The 16,792-nt window shown below is 35.2% G+C and overlaps 1 pseudogene; it reads right to left on the reverse strand.

Moving 5' to 3' along the window:
- Positions 1 to 2,451: 2,451 nt before the first annotated feature.
- Positions 2,452 to 10,249, reverse strand: LOC139850349 (heat shock cognate 70 kDa protein-like; annotated as a pseudogene).
- Between the last annotated feature and the right edge of the window lie 6,543 nt (positions 10,250 to 16,792).

The raw sequence follows: 16,792 nt of genomic DNA on the forward strand, positions 1-16,792 counted from the left end.
AGTCATTCTGCTGGAAATACTTGTCTATCCTGCTATTCCATGCCCGAGACGCTTGCTTCAACCCGTATAAGGCCTTTTTCAATTTTAGCACCTTATTCTCTTGGCCTTTCACGATGTATCCCAAAGGCTGTTCTATATAGACTTCTTCTTGTAAGTGGCCATTAAGGAACGTGGATTTGACATCCATTTGATAAATCTTCCAATTATGTTGAGCCGCAAGTGAGATTATCAATCTTATAGTTTCTAGACGAGCGACGGGAGCAAATACCTCGTCATAGTCTATGCCGGCTCGTTGACTATATCCCTTCGCCACCAACCTTGCCTTATATCTTTCAACTTCACCTTTGGAATTCTCCATTTTTGAAATCGATTCTGTTGGATTGGATGCCTAAAGTAGGAAACTACAAGCACAATTAATCATGTTAGTTAAATAGCTGAAATTAAATGCGTATCAAGTAATGGATAATTGAATATGTACAAATGCATACCGAAATTGATTTAGTATTTGGTTAAATTGCTGTAAACTTGTAATCGTGTTTTTGACTCTGATCTCTCTGATTTTTGGAGTTTATGTTTAAAATTTAGAATGGTGATTAGTTGATTTTACTTGGAAGTGGTTTTTGAGCAATGAGGGTTTATTTAAGGGTTTCTTTCTCGGTGACGAAAAAATGGAAGGAATTCATCCCTAAAAATTTGGAAAGAGACTATTTGCTGCGAGTTATATATATCTATCTGTGTATGTATTTTTATCAGATTTGTTATGCATGCAATGGAAATGCAATCGTACGGAATTTTTAATACCATATTTAACCTTTTGAATGCGGTAATGCTTTGCTTTTATAAAGGCTATTTCGTCATTTTGAATCATAACAGTGGGCTATTCCGTCATTTTGAAACATAACAGTGGGCTATTTCGTCATTTACATTATAAAAGTTGTTGCAAACGTTTTCAGGTGGTTCCCTGAAGACCCCGACAAATTGAGGACGTAATATTTTCTTTTGTCGGTCCAGGTTGGCCCAATTGTATTCCAAAATGCTGAAGAATGACCCTATTGTATTTAGTTACGGAGTACTAGTTTGTTTATTAGTTGAGTTCCAACGTTTTTATGGCTTTCTCGATTATATTTTGGAGTTTCATTTTTTAATAAAGTTTTTCTGAGCAGTTATAAAACTTTTGTAGTTTGTTGCAAAAAAATAAGTTACTCCGTAGGTTGGAGAACTCGGATCTTGAGATATCTCGTTTTGACATTTTTGGGGAGATCTCGTCATCTTGGAAAGTTAAATCTCGGACGTTAACTTTAATTTTTTTATAATATAAAAATAAGATATATAAATTAATATATGTATATTAATATACATTTTTACGAGATTTAGCGAGAAAATTCGAGAAATTGTGACTGACCAAGTTTGACCCCGTTGACCGTGAAATCTCGGGAGATGCAAATCTCGTCTCGGCTGTCTTTCAAAAATGAGATCTCGGGGAGAAATAGGAATACAATGTATCGGATATGGATCGGTGATAACGTATCTGTATTCATTTACTTTTTGTTTATCCATATCTATATCTATTTGATTTCAGTTAATCTATTTATATCCGGTAGATTGAAAGATTGAACAGTGTAATGAATATCCATTGAATATTTAAAAAAGTGTTTTAATATTCATTGTTTATGCCCTTCATTATATTTTTTGTTATAAGATTTCATGTAATATCAAGAGCGTAATAAGTTAGTTCAATTTACACGAAGGTTGATTATTTAAAAATAAAAATATATAGATTTCATTATTCTTGTGCAATGTACTCTGTGTCTGCTATGTTGTTTATGCCCTTCATTGTATTAATGAAGACATCACCAAATGGACCAAGAAGCCACTTAATTTTTTTATTACAAAATCTATTACATATAGTATGGATAAAACTGTGTAAACGACACCATGAGTTAAACTTAAAACGACCATAAATCAGGTATCGATTAGTATATATGAATCATTATGTAGACATGTTATTTTGTGACACCGATATTTAAGAATTTTGGATTTGCTTTTGCTGAGTACGTAAGTTGAGCACACCACAATTAACTGTCCGCGAATTATGTCTTTACTCTTTACATAGTCATTTGACGATCAAGGGTTCTTAAAATATACTCAAGTACTCCATAGTATTTATGACTCTTTAACTAGAGTGATTCAATAATAATAAAACTAATTAAAGTTAAATAAACGTGTTCAATTCCTTTTGAACCACATTGTTGTTGGTAACCAAATGGTTTTCGTGGAGTAGCAGCACCAGCACGCATAGGCCGAATAATTAAGTTCCATTCATTATTTCAGACCGAGTCCTCTCACTCTCATCGCCATACCTAACAAAACCATAACATTTGGAGCATGCTGAATTGTCATCGATGACTACTTTAGCCGCTTTCACATATAGATTATGTATTAGAAAACGTTTCATGCAATTAATAAAGTAGTATCAGTCACATATGCAGCTAAGTCCTGCAAATATCGAAAGATCAGAACCATTTTTTGAACAAAATGGGAACTTTAGTTGAATTACATAAATTCCTAAATGCTATTATTACTCATGGAACTTTATTAAGTACAGTTCTTTTCAGTACTCGGATTAATCCAAGTTTCAATTTAAAAAGTCAAACAAGAAACATTGAAAATACATTACAACTAGAAATATCACCGATGATTTATTACCATACAAGGATTAACCAAGTCTTTAGACTTAATCTTGAGCAAATATAGAAACACTCATACTTTTTTTATAACCAGTAGGTTTCACCTCACCTAAGACATTTAGAATACCACTCGCATCTATGTTAAAGCAAACCGCGACTTCTACTTCACGCGCAGGGGCTGCTGGAATTCCACCTATATGTAATGAACCAAGATAGAGGTTTTCTTTAGTTTCGGTGCTCTCTCCCACAAATAAAACAATTTCCACAGTTTCTTGGTTGTCATATACTGTAAGAACTATATGCTCCTTAAGAGTCGGTATAGGTGTATTTTTAGGGATCATAACAACCATATCATTAATTACACGTGCACCACTCTTATCCTTCACACAACTCCTCACGCCAATAGATAGAGGGGTCACATCTAACACTATCAACTCCTTAGCAGGCGGTATAGGTGTGCTTTTAGGGATCATAACAAGCTTATCATTTACATATTGTATGCCACTCTTATCCATAACATGACAAGTCTTGATGCCAAGACATAGAGGGGTCACATGATCTAACATTATCAACTCCTGCACTTTTTCGTTCCCAGTACCGCTTAAGTTTGCAGCCAACACTGCTGCACCATATGCGACAGCTTCATCTGCATTTATGCTCTTGCAAAGAGGCTTTCCGTCAAAGAATTCGGTTAGCATTTGTTGTATCTTTGGGATTCGGGTTGACCCCCCAACAATTACCACACATCCCCATCTCTCAAACACTTTTCTACATGCTCAATGCACTTCAAGAAGAAATGGGCATTTAGCTCTTCAAATTTTGCCCGCGTTATTTTCATCGAAAAATCAATTCCTTCAAAAAAGGAATCAATTTCAATTGATGTTCGAGTTGTTGATGATAGATCCCTTTTTGCTTTCTCACAAGCGATTTTCAACCTCATTCTTGCTTTTGCGTTCTTACTAATGTCCTTGCTTTCTTTCTTCTTAAATTCTTGAACACAGTGATTGACCATCACCTCGTCAAAATCTTCACCACCTAAACGAGTGTCACTACCCACCGCTTTGACAGTAATCATGCCAGCCTTGCTGATATTGAGAAGAGATACGTCAAATGTTCCTCCACCCAAATCAAAGATGAATACATTTTTCACATCGGGACGATGTATATCACCACTGTTATCTAAACCATACGCAATAGCTGCTGATGTAGGTTCATTAATCAAGCACGTGACATTAAGGCCTGCCAATGCTTCGGCATCCTTTGTTGCTTGTCGTTGCTTGTCACTAAAATATGCAGGAACCGTTATCACTGCGTCTGTTGTTAAAATACAATGCAAATTTAGAATAATATGGAATTAGTAAATGTATATGGGTAAAATATCTAGATATTAATATGTATAAGAAAATATCTAGATATTAGAATATGAGAGAAAAATCTAGAAATTGAAATGTAAAAGAAAAATCTAGATATTTGTAGGTTGTAGAAATATCTAGATATTTATATATCTATGGAAATATCTAGGTTCTAGAATGTTCCATGGAGTAGTATAAATATGGGAGGAGATTTCATTTGTGTTGTGAAGTAAGTTGTGAGAGTTGTGAAGAAGTGAGAAAAGAGTGAGTTAGAGAAAGAACGCTTACAAGTAGCGAGTAGAAAGAAAGTGTGGTGAGTGAGTAATATTGTAATTACATTTTGTATTAATAAAAGTGTTCTTTGTTAAGTTTCCCGATTAAGCCTTAGTTTGTGTTTAAGTTCTTAGTGCACTTGTGTTATTTTTATTATATGGTCGGCTCTGCCGCCTAAGTGATATATGGTCGGTTATACCGCCTGAACGATATATGGTCGACACTGTCGCCTAAGTATTATTGTGCACTAAGGATTTATAAAATTAAAGGCTAATCAACATCAAAGTATTGGTGTAGTGAGTCTAGTATAGTCTAGATCCTCTATAGTGGGTGTGTTGGGCTCGTCAAAGCTTCCAACAATTGGTATCAGAGCGGGTCGTTCGGGACCATTTCTAGTGGAGGAAATCGGTAAACGTTGGACGTTTACATCGGCTTGTTTTCACCAAGGCTCTAAGGAAGATTCTGTCGGAGCACAGTTAGGAACTGTGAAAGCTCATCGGTCAGGGACCAAGCTTATTGGACGTTGGACGTCATGATGGCAGATCTTGCAAGTACGAGCAGTGGAATCAAGAGTCTCAATAACCACAACTATGGTTATTGGCGGACTTGCATAGAATCCTACCTACAAGGACAGGATTTATGGGAAATAGTTGCTGGCAGTGACACAACGCCTCCACCGAAAGAAAATGCTGAAGCCTTGAGAAAATGGAACATCAAGGCCGGGAAGGCTTTATTTATATTGAAGACTACAATCGAGGAGGATCTATTGGAGCACATCCGTGACGAGAAAACACCAAAGGCAGCTTGGGAAACTTTTGAAAAATTATTTTCAAAGAAGAATGAAGCACGCCTCCAGCTCTTGGAAAATGAGCTCGCGGGTATCTCACAAGGAAGTCTGTCTATTTCTCAGTATTTCACCAAGGTGAAATCAATTTGCCGTGAGATATCTCAACTTGCTCCTGAAGAGAAAGTGAGTGATGCAAGGATGAAGAGAATTATCATCCACGGCTTAAGATCCGAGTATAATGGATTTATAGCCGCTGTGAGAGGATGGCCTACTCAACCATCATTAATAGAGCTGGAGAATCTATTGGCAAATCAAGAGGCATTAGCCAAGCAGATGAATGAAGTAACCGTAAAAGACGGAGAAGATGCACTCTTCACCAATAAAAAGAAAGCAACATCTCGAAGACAATAGGCGATGAAAGAAAGTAAGACATATGGGTGGAAGGGTCACCCAAAATCAAAAGGCAACGCTTCAGGGGGAGCTCAACAAGGAAGAAGAGATCATCGCCAACAATACGGGGAAAATGATAAGAGAAAGAATGGTGAATGCTTCAATTGTGGCAAGAAGGGTCATTTTGCTCGAGAATGTAGATTCTCCAGAAGGCGAACTTTCGAAGGAAATGTGGCCGCCGCAAGAGATGAGAAGAAAGAGGTCACATTCGAAGCAACCATTAATGAGGAAATATGGGATGCAGAAGTAGGACTCTCCGTTGATGCTGACATGGATGATCAAGCTCTTGCAGCAACCTTAAAGTCAAAAATAAACTACAAAGATAATTGGATCATTGATTCTGGGTGCTCAAATCATATGACCAATGATGAGACGAAGCTGCAAGAAATGGAGGATTACAAAGGAAAGAGAGTTGTGTTGACAGCCGACAATTCAAGGTTGTCTATTTCTCACATTGGAAAGACAATAATTCCAAATGAAGGCGACTCTCATAAGCTCCAACTCGAGAAGGTGTATCTTGTCCCTGGCCTAAAGAAGAATTTACTGTCAGTACCACAATTGACAGTAGAAAGGAATTATGTGCTCTTTGGACCAGAAGATGTGTCCGTATTCAAGAGAGTGAAGGTGGTTGGCAATCCAATTATGCAAGGAAGAAGAATAGAGTCAGTTTATGTACTATCTGCTGAAACAGCATATGTGGATAAGACTCGAAAGAATGAGACTGCTGATCTGTGGCATGAACGTCTTGGGCATGTGGGATACAATAAGTTAAAGGACATGATGGTGAAACGCATAGTAAATGGGCTTCCTCAAATTGATATCCGAACAGATACAATATGTGCTGGATGTCAATTTGGCAAAGCTCACCAATTGCCATTCAAGGAGTCAGCGCATCAGTCCAAGACACCACTAGAGCTCATACACTCAGATGTCTTCGGCCCAGTGAAACAAACATCACTTGGAGGTATGAAGTATATGGTGACATTCATTGATGACTTCTCAAGGTATGTATGGGTTTACTTCATGAAGGAAAAGTCAGAGACTTTTCAGAAGTTTAAAGAGTTCAAGAACAAGGTAGAAAGTGAGCTCAATACTAAGATTCGATGCTTACGTACAGATAATTGAGGAGAATATTTATCAACCGAGTTCAACATCTATCTTGAGAAGCACAAGATCAGAAGGCAATTAACTTGCCCCAATACTCCACAGCAGAATGGAGTGGCGGAACGCAAGAATCGCCACCTTGCCGAAACTTGTCGAAGTATGCTTCATGGTAAGAATGTACCAGGTAGATTTTGGGCCGAATGTATGAGGACGGCGTCATACGTGATTAACAGACTCCCACAAACAAAGTTGGGGTATATTTCACCTTATGAAAAATTATGGAAGATCAAGCCAACCGTCAACCATCTCAAGGTTTTTGGATGTGTATGTTACGTCTTCGGACCAGATCATCTACGAAGCAAATTTGATAAGAAGGCAATTCGATGCATTTTTGTCGGTTATGATGAATCAAGAAAAGGATGGAGATGTTGTGATCCAAATACTGGAAAGTGCCATACTACAAGAAATGTGGTATTTGATGAAGCTTCTTCATGGTGGTCACCTCAAAAGATAGAGCTTCCAGAATCTCATGGATTAGAAGAAGGTCCAGAAGAGAAAGAAGAACATAAAGAGCACATATCGGATCCAATTAAAGAAGGAGATGGATCGTACTCTAAGGAAACGAGTCCATGGAAAACTGGGGTACATCAATCTACATCCGAAAAGGTTCGTCCAAGCCAAATGGATGCCGAGGAGCATGTGCAAGAATTACGGAGATCAACAAGGCCTAGGCAACCTAATCCGAGGTATGCCAATGCTGCTCATGTGGATGAATCAATACCTATTGAGCCTTCCACTTATGAAGAAGCAGCACAAAGTCAAGAATGGCAGAAAGTGATGGAAGAAGAAATTAATGCACTAAAAGAAAACCAGACATGGAGTTTAGTTCCAAAGCCAAAAGATGTAAAACCAATATCTTATAAATGGGTTTACAAGGTGAAGACTCGATCAGATGGCTCCATTGAAAGGTATAAAGCTCGACTTGTTGCTAGAGGTTTTTCTCAACAATATGGGCTGGATTATGAAGAAACATTTAGTCCAGTGGCGAAGATCACAACAATTCGAGCTCTACTAGCTTTAGCCGCTAGCAAATCTTGGAAGTTGTGGCAGATGGATGTCAAGAACGCTTTCTTACATGGAGAACTTGACAAAGAAATTTATATGGATCAACCAAGAGGCTTTGAGAACAAGTCCCATCCTGACCATGTCTGCAAATTAAAGAAAGCACTATACGGCTTGAAGCAGGCTCCAAGAGCTTGGTACGGAAAAATTGGTGAGTTCTTAGTACAAAGTGGTTTCACAGTTGCTCCTTCAGATTCTAGTTTATTTGTGAAACAAGATCGAGGAAAACTAGCCATAGTGCTAGTATATGTGGATGACTTAATCATCACGGGAGATCACTATGAGGAGATCCAAAGGACAAGAGAGAATCTGTCTATCAGATTTCATATGAAGGAGCTTAGAGAACTCAAACATTTTCTTGGACTCGAAATAGAGCAGAAAAGAGAAGGATTATTTCTGGGACAACAGAAATATGCGCGAGATCTTTTACAAAAGTACGGAATGCTTAATTGCAAACCTATCTCCACTCCGATGGATCCGAATACAAAACTACGAGCAGATGAAGGAAAAAGTCTTCAAGATGTTACCATGTATCGAAAGATGGTCGGAAGTCTTATTTATCTCACACTAAGCCGGCCAGACATATCTTATGCAGTTGGAGTGGTTAGTCGATACATGAGCAATCCGAAGAAGCCTCACATTGATGTTGTACGACGCATCTTAAGGTATGTTAAAGGCACTATCAACTTTGGTATTTTATACAAGAAAACAAAAGAATGTCACGTGACTGGATATTGTGACGCCGATTACGCTGGAGACTATGATACACGACGGTCAACAACTGGATACATGTTTAGTCTTGGATCGGGAGTAATATCATGGTGCAGCAAGAGACAACCAACTGTATCCTTATCAAGCACTGAAGCAGAATATCGATCGGCATCATCAGCAACACAAGAAATTACATGGTTGAAACAACTAATGGAAGATCTTCATCAATCAACAGATTATCAAGTAAATCTTCTTTGCGATAACCTATCAGCTATACGACTAGCAGAAAATCCAGTCTTTCATGCAAGAACAAAACATATAGAAGTGCACTATCACTATGTTCGTGAGAAGGTCCTTGAAGGAAAAATTAAGATGGTGCCAACAAAGACAGATGAACAGGTTGCAGATATATTCACCAAGAGCCTAAGTAAATCAAAGTTTGAAAAATTCAGAGAAGCACTTGGAATGGTCTGCAAGACATCGTTGGAAGAAAATTTGCATTGAGGGGGAGTGTTAAAATACAATGCAAATTTAGAATAATATGGAATTAGTAAATGTATATGGGTAAAATATCTAGATATTAATATGTATAAGAAAATATCTAGATATTAGAATATGAGAGAAAAATCTAGAATTTGAAATGTAAAAGAAAAATCTAGATATTTGTAGGTTGTAGAAATATCTAGATATTTATATATCCATGGAAATATCTAGGTTCTAGAATGTTCCATGGAGTAGTATAAATATGGGAGGAGATTTCATTTGTGTTGTGAAGTAAGTTGTGAGAGTTGTGAAGAAGTGAGAAAAGAGTGAGTTAGAGAAAGAACGCTTACAAGTAGCGAGTAGAAAGAAAGTGTGGTGAGTGAGTAATATTGTAATTACATTTTGTATTAATAAAAGTGTTCTTTGTTAAGTTTCCCGATTAAGCCTTAGTTTGTGTTTAAGTTCTTAGTGCACTTATGTTATTTTTATTATATGGTCGGCTCTGCCGCCTAAGTGATATATGGTCGGTTATACCGCCTGAACGATATATGGTCGACACTGTCGCCTAAGTATTATTGTGCACTAAGGATTTATAAAATTAAAGGCTAATCAACATCAAAGTGTTGGTGTAGTGAGTCTAGTATAGTCTAGATTCTCTATAGTGGGTGTGTTGGGCTCGTCAAAGCTTCCAACATCTGTAACTTTGGTTCCTATATACGCTTCAGCAGCTTCTTTCAGATTTTCTATAATCTTTGAAGATATTTCTTCAGGTGAAAATATATAATCTATCCACTCGTGTTCAAATACCATCATTGGCTTATCCCCAAAACCTTCAATTACCTTAAAAGGCAGCGACTTAATGTATGCATGCACTCTACTATCACGGAATCTGCTTCCTATCAAACGTTTAGCATCTGAAAATCAAAAGATGGGGTGCTAAATTAAGGGTAATACGACTATACTAGGGTTCCGTTCTGTATCTTATCTTACAAGTAATAATAATAATTATATTTATAGTAAACATGAAAGCAGCGGATCAAAGGAAAACAAATTAACTTACCAAACATTGTGTTTTTAGGATTTTTGGCGATTTGATTTTTAGCAGCCTCGCCTACTAAGAGGTCTGTGCCATCCCATGCAACGCACGATGGTGTAATCTTGTTACCTTGTTCATTAGGAATTATCTCGACACGATTGTGCTTATTAAACCACGCAGCTACGCACGAATATGTTGTTCCAAGATCAATACCAATTGCAGTTCCTTCAACTCTTTTGGACATCTTCATATACGTAAAAAAAAAAAAAAAAAAAAAAAAAAAAAACCTAATAAATCTTGGTAACCTGACCAGAAATTGCAGAACGAACGATTTAATCATCCAATTCAATTAAACTAAATAAGGGGGTGACGATGATACTCCGTATATTTTTATAGGTTCATGACCGAAAGATCTGGCCGGTGGGGTCCGTGGGGTTAATATGGTCGTAATCCTAGGGCAACTCTTTTTTTATGCACATAATATTAAGAAAAAATTACACACCTGTGGTTTGTTTACACTTTCTTGACAACAACTAAGCTTAATTTTTTGAACAGTTGGTACCTAAGCTTTGCCTAACTTTCGTGGTTGGTACACCAACCTAACTTCCGTTATATTTTTAATGTTAACCCCTCACATGCATGTGCCATGCATGTGAGGGCAAATTCGTCCATTTAAATAATTTAGTCACATAATGAGTACAAGTATACTGGATAATTTAGTCCACATAATGGGAGCACCAGAAATCTCCAATCCTTTATCATGTAAATTAAGTCTGTATTATTTGAAGTTTAGATGATGAAGATAACCTTAAGGATTGGAGTGCCCTAATAATAACACTGTATGTCCCTCGTAAAGCCTGCAAAATAACTGTCACATGAGATATCAATAGGCAGATGAAAAATCTAATATCATCAGCTAAAGTCTCATTTCCATTAAGAATAAAACAGACCTGATTTGCACATTGTCTTCTCCGTTGGAACAATTTTGGCTTTGGTCAAGTGTTGAATAAGTAAAAAGGAATGTGGGATGAGTGTATCTCATGTGAAAGAAGACGTGCAGCTTCATAGGAGTGGTCCTATAATATCGCGTAGTAGTTATTTTCATTTATTTGCAAGTTTAAAATGTTTAGCTTTTCGTATTTTTATTTCAAGAGAGTTTTCACTGTAACTAGTTCTATTTGAAAGCAAATAATAGTGAGAAAAGTTCTCAAATCGTGTGTCTGTTTTCAATTCATATCTCAGTTCATACATCTGATAACCATTATTCTCTAACATCTTGAAATCTCAATCTCCCAACGTCTTCTAATTGTGATTGAAGACCTGAATAACTACACAAACAAGTTTGTTTATTCAATACAGTAAGCACACTAATTAAGGTTTACCTAGTGACGCTCATGAAACCATAGCTTCTGATTAGCCTACCGACTTCAAATGATTCTGGATTCATGATGAGACTAGCTTCGTATCGTCCATGTGTCCCGTGCTTTTCATTTTGTAGGAACTTTAAATTGAAGCTGCTAATAGCATTGCAAGCAGTTAGGGTTCCGACGACCATTTTGTATGGAATTCCGTTTTCCGTTTGACGCAATGACGTTCCTGCTAATTTCCGATAAAGGATTATGAGGAATTTATAGATATTGTTCCTGCTAATTGATAGTTTTGAGCTTAAATCTGTAGTGTTTTACTTACACTCTTGTGGTATTTTGGTCAAATTTTCTTTTCCATTTTTGTAAACATCCTTATTCAAGTTAGTTATCATATTCAAGGTACATTCTAAAGGTAGTCATTTTAATTTTCTGAAAATTCAATGTTTGATCACCATTCCTTTTATGGGTGCTAACACTAGAACACTTGCATACAGTAGACTGAAAAATTCATTTGAAGTTTCCTGGAGAAACAAGGTTATCATTAGAAGCAATGGATATAATTAACCAACTTACGTTTAAGGTCAACTACGGGCTATAGGTTAGAAAGATGCAGATGAAATAAATGTGTTGTATGGTGTGTCCTATTCTAGCTTCTACAAATTGTTTAACTAATATATTTTGCTTTAAAAAGTGACTCACTTGCAAAGTTTGATCCTTTATATGGATAAATTCTTTTAAAAGACTAATATTTTTCATGAATTTGTTCTGTTTTTCGTGGTCTCCGATTGTGGTTTTGTGATAGTGTATCTGTTTGTAGAAAGTATTTATAATGATGTATTTTTTTAAAACCTTACTTCTTTTTACTATCCACAGTTTGTATGTTCTCATGGTTCACGTGATAGACGATGTGGTATTTGTATACCTGCTGTAATTGATCAATTTGAAGACGAAATAGAGTTGCTTGGTCATAAAAGTAAAGTGGTAATTGGTGGTCATGAGCATTCATGAAACGCAATCATATTTAGAATAATCAATGCGAACGTCATTGGCCATTGGTAAGATGGTAGCGCTATTATCCGGATTAACCCATCACCGGTGTAAGTTTTCATAAACATTTTTGTGGGTTGTGGGTTTCATATTTTCTTTTGATTTTAAGCTAAAAACTTTCGGTTTTGTGTACCCACTTGCAATCCCTGTGTTTGGAAAGCACACATCCAGTTTACTTGTTCCGTATATTACCTTTTGGCAAACTACCGTCCGGTTGCAAAGGAGAGCGATGAACAAGAAACTGTTAAGGCTATGTTACATGAACATGCATAAAATCATGGTCAACATCGTGTCGGATGCAATTACTATCCTTGGTAGGAGAAATAGTAAAGATCACCCTAGAAGTTTTTGGTCTGGCACAAGGTCCTGTCTCCGACCATGCTATGCAACCACCGTTCTCACGGTTGACACCCGATTTGGTTCAGGTGACCTAATGAATTTCGGTAAATTCCTAGAATTTTACGTTCAACAGTAATGAACGTACTGAAAATAAGTTCTTTGTAAACAAATCGGTTTTATATTTTTTTTCAAAACATTTTCTCGATCAAGTTCGCGTATAGATATCATCGAATTCCATGAGTTTGTAATTCTCAATCTTTAAAGTCAATCTCAAGGATTGAGTAATATCAGGCTTAAATGCTGATTTTTAATCTTTAAGGAGATTATCCTTTCTGGGGATCTGGTTCATCAGTCTTATTCAGCTGATTTGCAAGGCGTCCTCCCCATTTTACGAGACAGATCCTCTCATGGATAGGATAAGTCTGACCACTTGGCGACCATGTTTGATGCTGAGGTCCGTAGATTTCCAGCTGATTTTTGAGAAAACTTTACAAGGTTTTTTGTAGACTCTACAGCCGGTCTGGACGACAACTTCTTGACCTAAATCAAGAAGCGCGTTTCTTTTTCGGAAGACTTTACTTCCTCTAAGGATGGAATTGATTCATCCTGAAGACCTCGTGTATTAAAAGATTAATGTTTTTCTTAAGGAAAATAAGATTTTATGAACACATTTTGATCTTTTAAAAACATTTTGTACGAAGGGTCAGTTGGGTGCAACACTATCCCTTATAGTGTAGATCGCCCTTTTAGTTCTCCAATTGGCCCATGTCTTGGTTTCAATCACTGTTCTTTATGGATTACAACAAAAGTACCTGCAAAACTTCGCACAAACATGTGATATGCAGTTTTAAACAAATAGATTGGTTAATCTCCCCACACTTAGCTTTTTCTTTGCCTTTTTATTCTCCTTTATTCTATTAAATAAATTCAACATTTGTGTTGTTTCTCAATTTATGTCCATTTTAGGTGACGATAGTTTCAGTAAATTTTACTTAATTTTACCGTTCATAAATATATATAAACATGATTTGAATTTATTTAGCTAGAAATTTTTAAATTTTTCACAAAATTTAAAGAATAAACCAAGTGTATAAACCGAGAGAATTATAACCCCTCCCCACACTTGAGATCATGCAATGCCCTCATTTGCAATAAAATCAGACAAAAATTAGAATTCACGAGGGCAAATAGTATAGAAAGGGTGTTAAAACCTCTTAGAGCTAGAAAGCCCTAACTTGCGCTTTTTGGAGTTGAATTGTTCTTTATTACCAATATCTTCTCTTGTTCACTTGTTTCGTCAAAAATTAGTTACTTTTGCTGAACTTACTGTCAGTCTATGAACATGCCTTGTTTTACCTATTTTCACACAACAAACAAAACAACCAAACATGCACACAAAGACACACATTTTTTTATTATGATTTTTTTTTATACTTTAAAATTAATAACTTGCAATAATAATAAAATTTGCGCCCCGTCCTTGGGTAGGGTAATTTCGGTTTTCTCACCTATTCTTACCCGCGACAAATTGTTATAATTATCATTTCAAGTCGATACATAGAAAATAAAACCGCACAAAAGAATTAAATTTATTTTTGGTATACTTTAAATTAATAAGGATAAAATAACGATAACAAAATTCTCGCCTCACCCTTGGGTAAAGTAATTTCAGTGTAAACACTTAATCTTAACTCGCGACCAATTTATAGCAATCGCCATTTTAAAGTTATTAATTAAAAGTAACTTGTCCGTGTAACGCTACGCGATTAATCACCACTGTAAGCTATGTTCTTGCTTTTTAAATTAATGTCTCGTAACTAAGTTATTATTATGCTTATTTGAGCCAAAGTAATCGTGATGTTAGACTAAATATTAAGACGGGGTTATTAGATTTTGTACCATAATTAAGGTTTGGACAAAAGACCGACACTTGTGGACATTGGACTATGACTATTAATAGATAGGGGGTATTGTCTAATTGAGCGACAACTCATTGGAACCTGTCGAACCTATCTTCAAATTAGTTAATTTAATAATTATTAAAATGATTATGTATGTCCTATTTTTAGTGACGTTTATACGACATCTTTTACGATCATTTAATTAATTATTCGGGTTGGGTAATTGATTATTCATTCTGATCAAGTGGGTAAATTAATATTCATATCTCATTAAAACAGGGGTGGATTACATACAAGGATAATTGGTGTAATTGTTAACAAAGTATTAAAACCTTGAATTACGCGCAGTCGATAACCTGGTGTAATTATTAACAAAGTATTAAAACCTTATTACAGTTCGAATCCCTAATTAGTTGGAATATTTGACTTCGGAAATAAGGTTATTTGACGAGCATTTTATAATTATGACCGATGGACTATTATGGACAAAATCCAAATAGGTATCAAATAATCTAGGACAAAGGATAATTAACCCGGGTAACAATTAATTAAAATCAAAACGTCAAACATCATGATTACGGAAGTTTAAATAAGCATAATACTTTTATTTCATATTTCATCGTACCTTTATTTACTGTCATTTTAATTCCTGCAATTTACTTTATCGCAATTTAAATTCTATCATTTATATTATCGTCATTTATCTTTACGCTTAAAATATAAAATCGACAAACCGGTCATTAAACGGTAAAAATCCCCTTTATAATAATATTACTATATATAATTATATATATTTTATATAAATATAGTTGTTAAAAATATAGCGTTAAACTCAGCTAGCTCCCTGTGGAACGAACCAGACTTACTAAAAATTACACTACTCTACGATTAGGTACACTGCCTATAAGTGTTGTAACAAGGTTTAAGTATATCACATCTATATAAATAAATAAAACTTGTGTAAATTGTATCGTATTTCGTAGTAAAAATATAACTATTTCGTATACACCGCTGCACACATCAAGTTTTTGGCGCCGCTGCCGGGGAACGCCGAAGCGAAACGCTATTAAAAAAAAATTTAAGCTTTAATTCATTTTTATAAAAATACGTTTTATATAATATAATCAAAAATATAAAAAGAAAAACAAAATATATATATTTTTAAGAGTTGTTCAAAATACATAAAATTATAAAGTATTTTATTTCTATTTTAGTTTTTAAATATAAGTTTTATTTAATATATAAATATTTTATATAAATATAAAAACAGAAAAAAAAAATAATAGAATTCGGGCCGTACTGTAGCAGCCCAAATTTGGCCTGGTATCCGAATCCATGCGATCGCATGGCCCATAAACGTAGAACTCATGCGATCGCATGAGCCTGTCTGACAGGTCTGATCCCTCTGCTGGTACGGATTAGGGTTAATAATTTTAATTATTATTATTATTAAACCCTAATTAAGGTTAATTATTATATTAATTAATTTTAGTTTTATTTATTTTGTATTTTTAAGTTATATTTAGTTTTATTAATATAATAAATTAATACTTTTATAATAAAATAATAATATAAAAATAATATTTCTATAAATAAATTGTATTTTTATAACTTTAAGCCTATTTTTATATTTTGTATATTTTTTAATCGTTAAAGCGTAATTTTATAATTTTTCGTTCGTAATTAGTTCGTAACTTAGTATTTTGCCGTAGTTATTTTATATTTCTATATTTTTAGGCTTTGCCGTAAAATCCCTTAAGTGCTTTTTCTTTAGACTAAGATTTAGGTGCTTTAGAATTTTGCGACGCCTTTTCAAGATTTTAGTACCTTTTTAAGTTATTACCGTTTTGGATATAGAATTCCTTTTAAGCTTTAATACCTTTAGACGCAACTTTTAGACTTAAGTTTTTAGAATTCTAAGTTTCGACGCTTTATTTTCTTATTTTTATTTTTCGACTGTTTATTTTTCAACGTTTTTCGACGCGCTCTTTTTCTTTCTCATTTCTCGATGCTCTAGTTTTTAGTACATAGAATTTAAATTTTAATTTTAATTTTAAGTTAATAATAATAAGGTTATCTTTAAGTTACCTATCGACTCGTGTTCAAATACCATCATTGGCTTCTCCCCACACC

This window comes from Rutidosis leptorrhynchoides, chromosome 1, assembly GCF_046630445.1.
Source record: "Rutidosis leptorrhynchoides isolate AG116_Rl617_1_P2 chromosome 1, CSIRO_AGI_Rlap_v1, whole genome shotgun sequence".
Classification (NCBI taxonomy): Eukaryota; Viridiplantae; Streptophyta; class Magnoliopsida; order Asterales; family Asteraceae; genus Rutidosis; species Rutidosis leptorrhynchoides.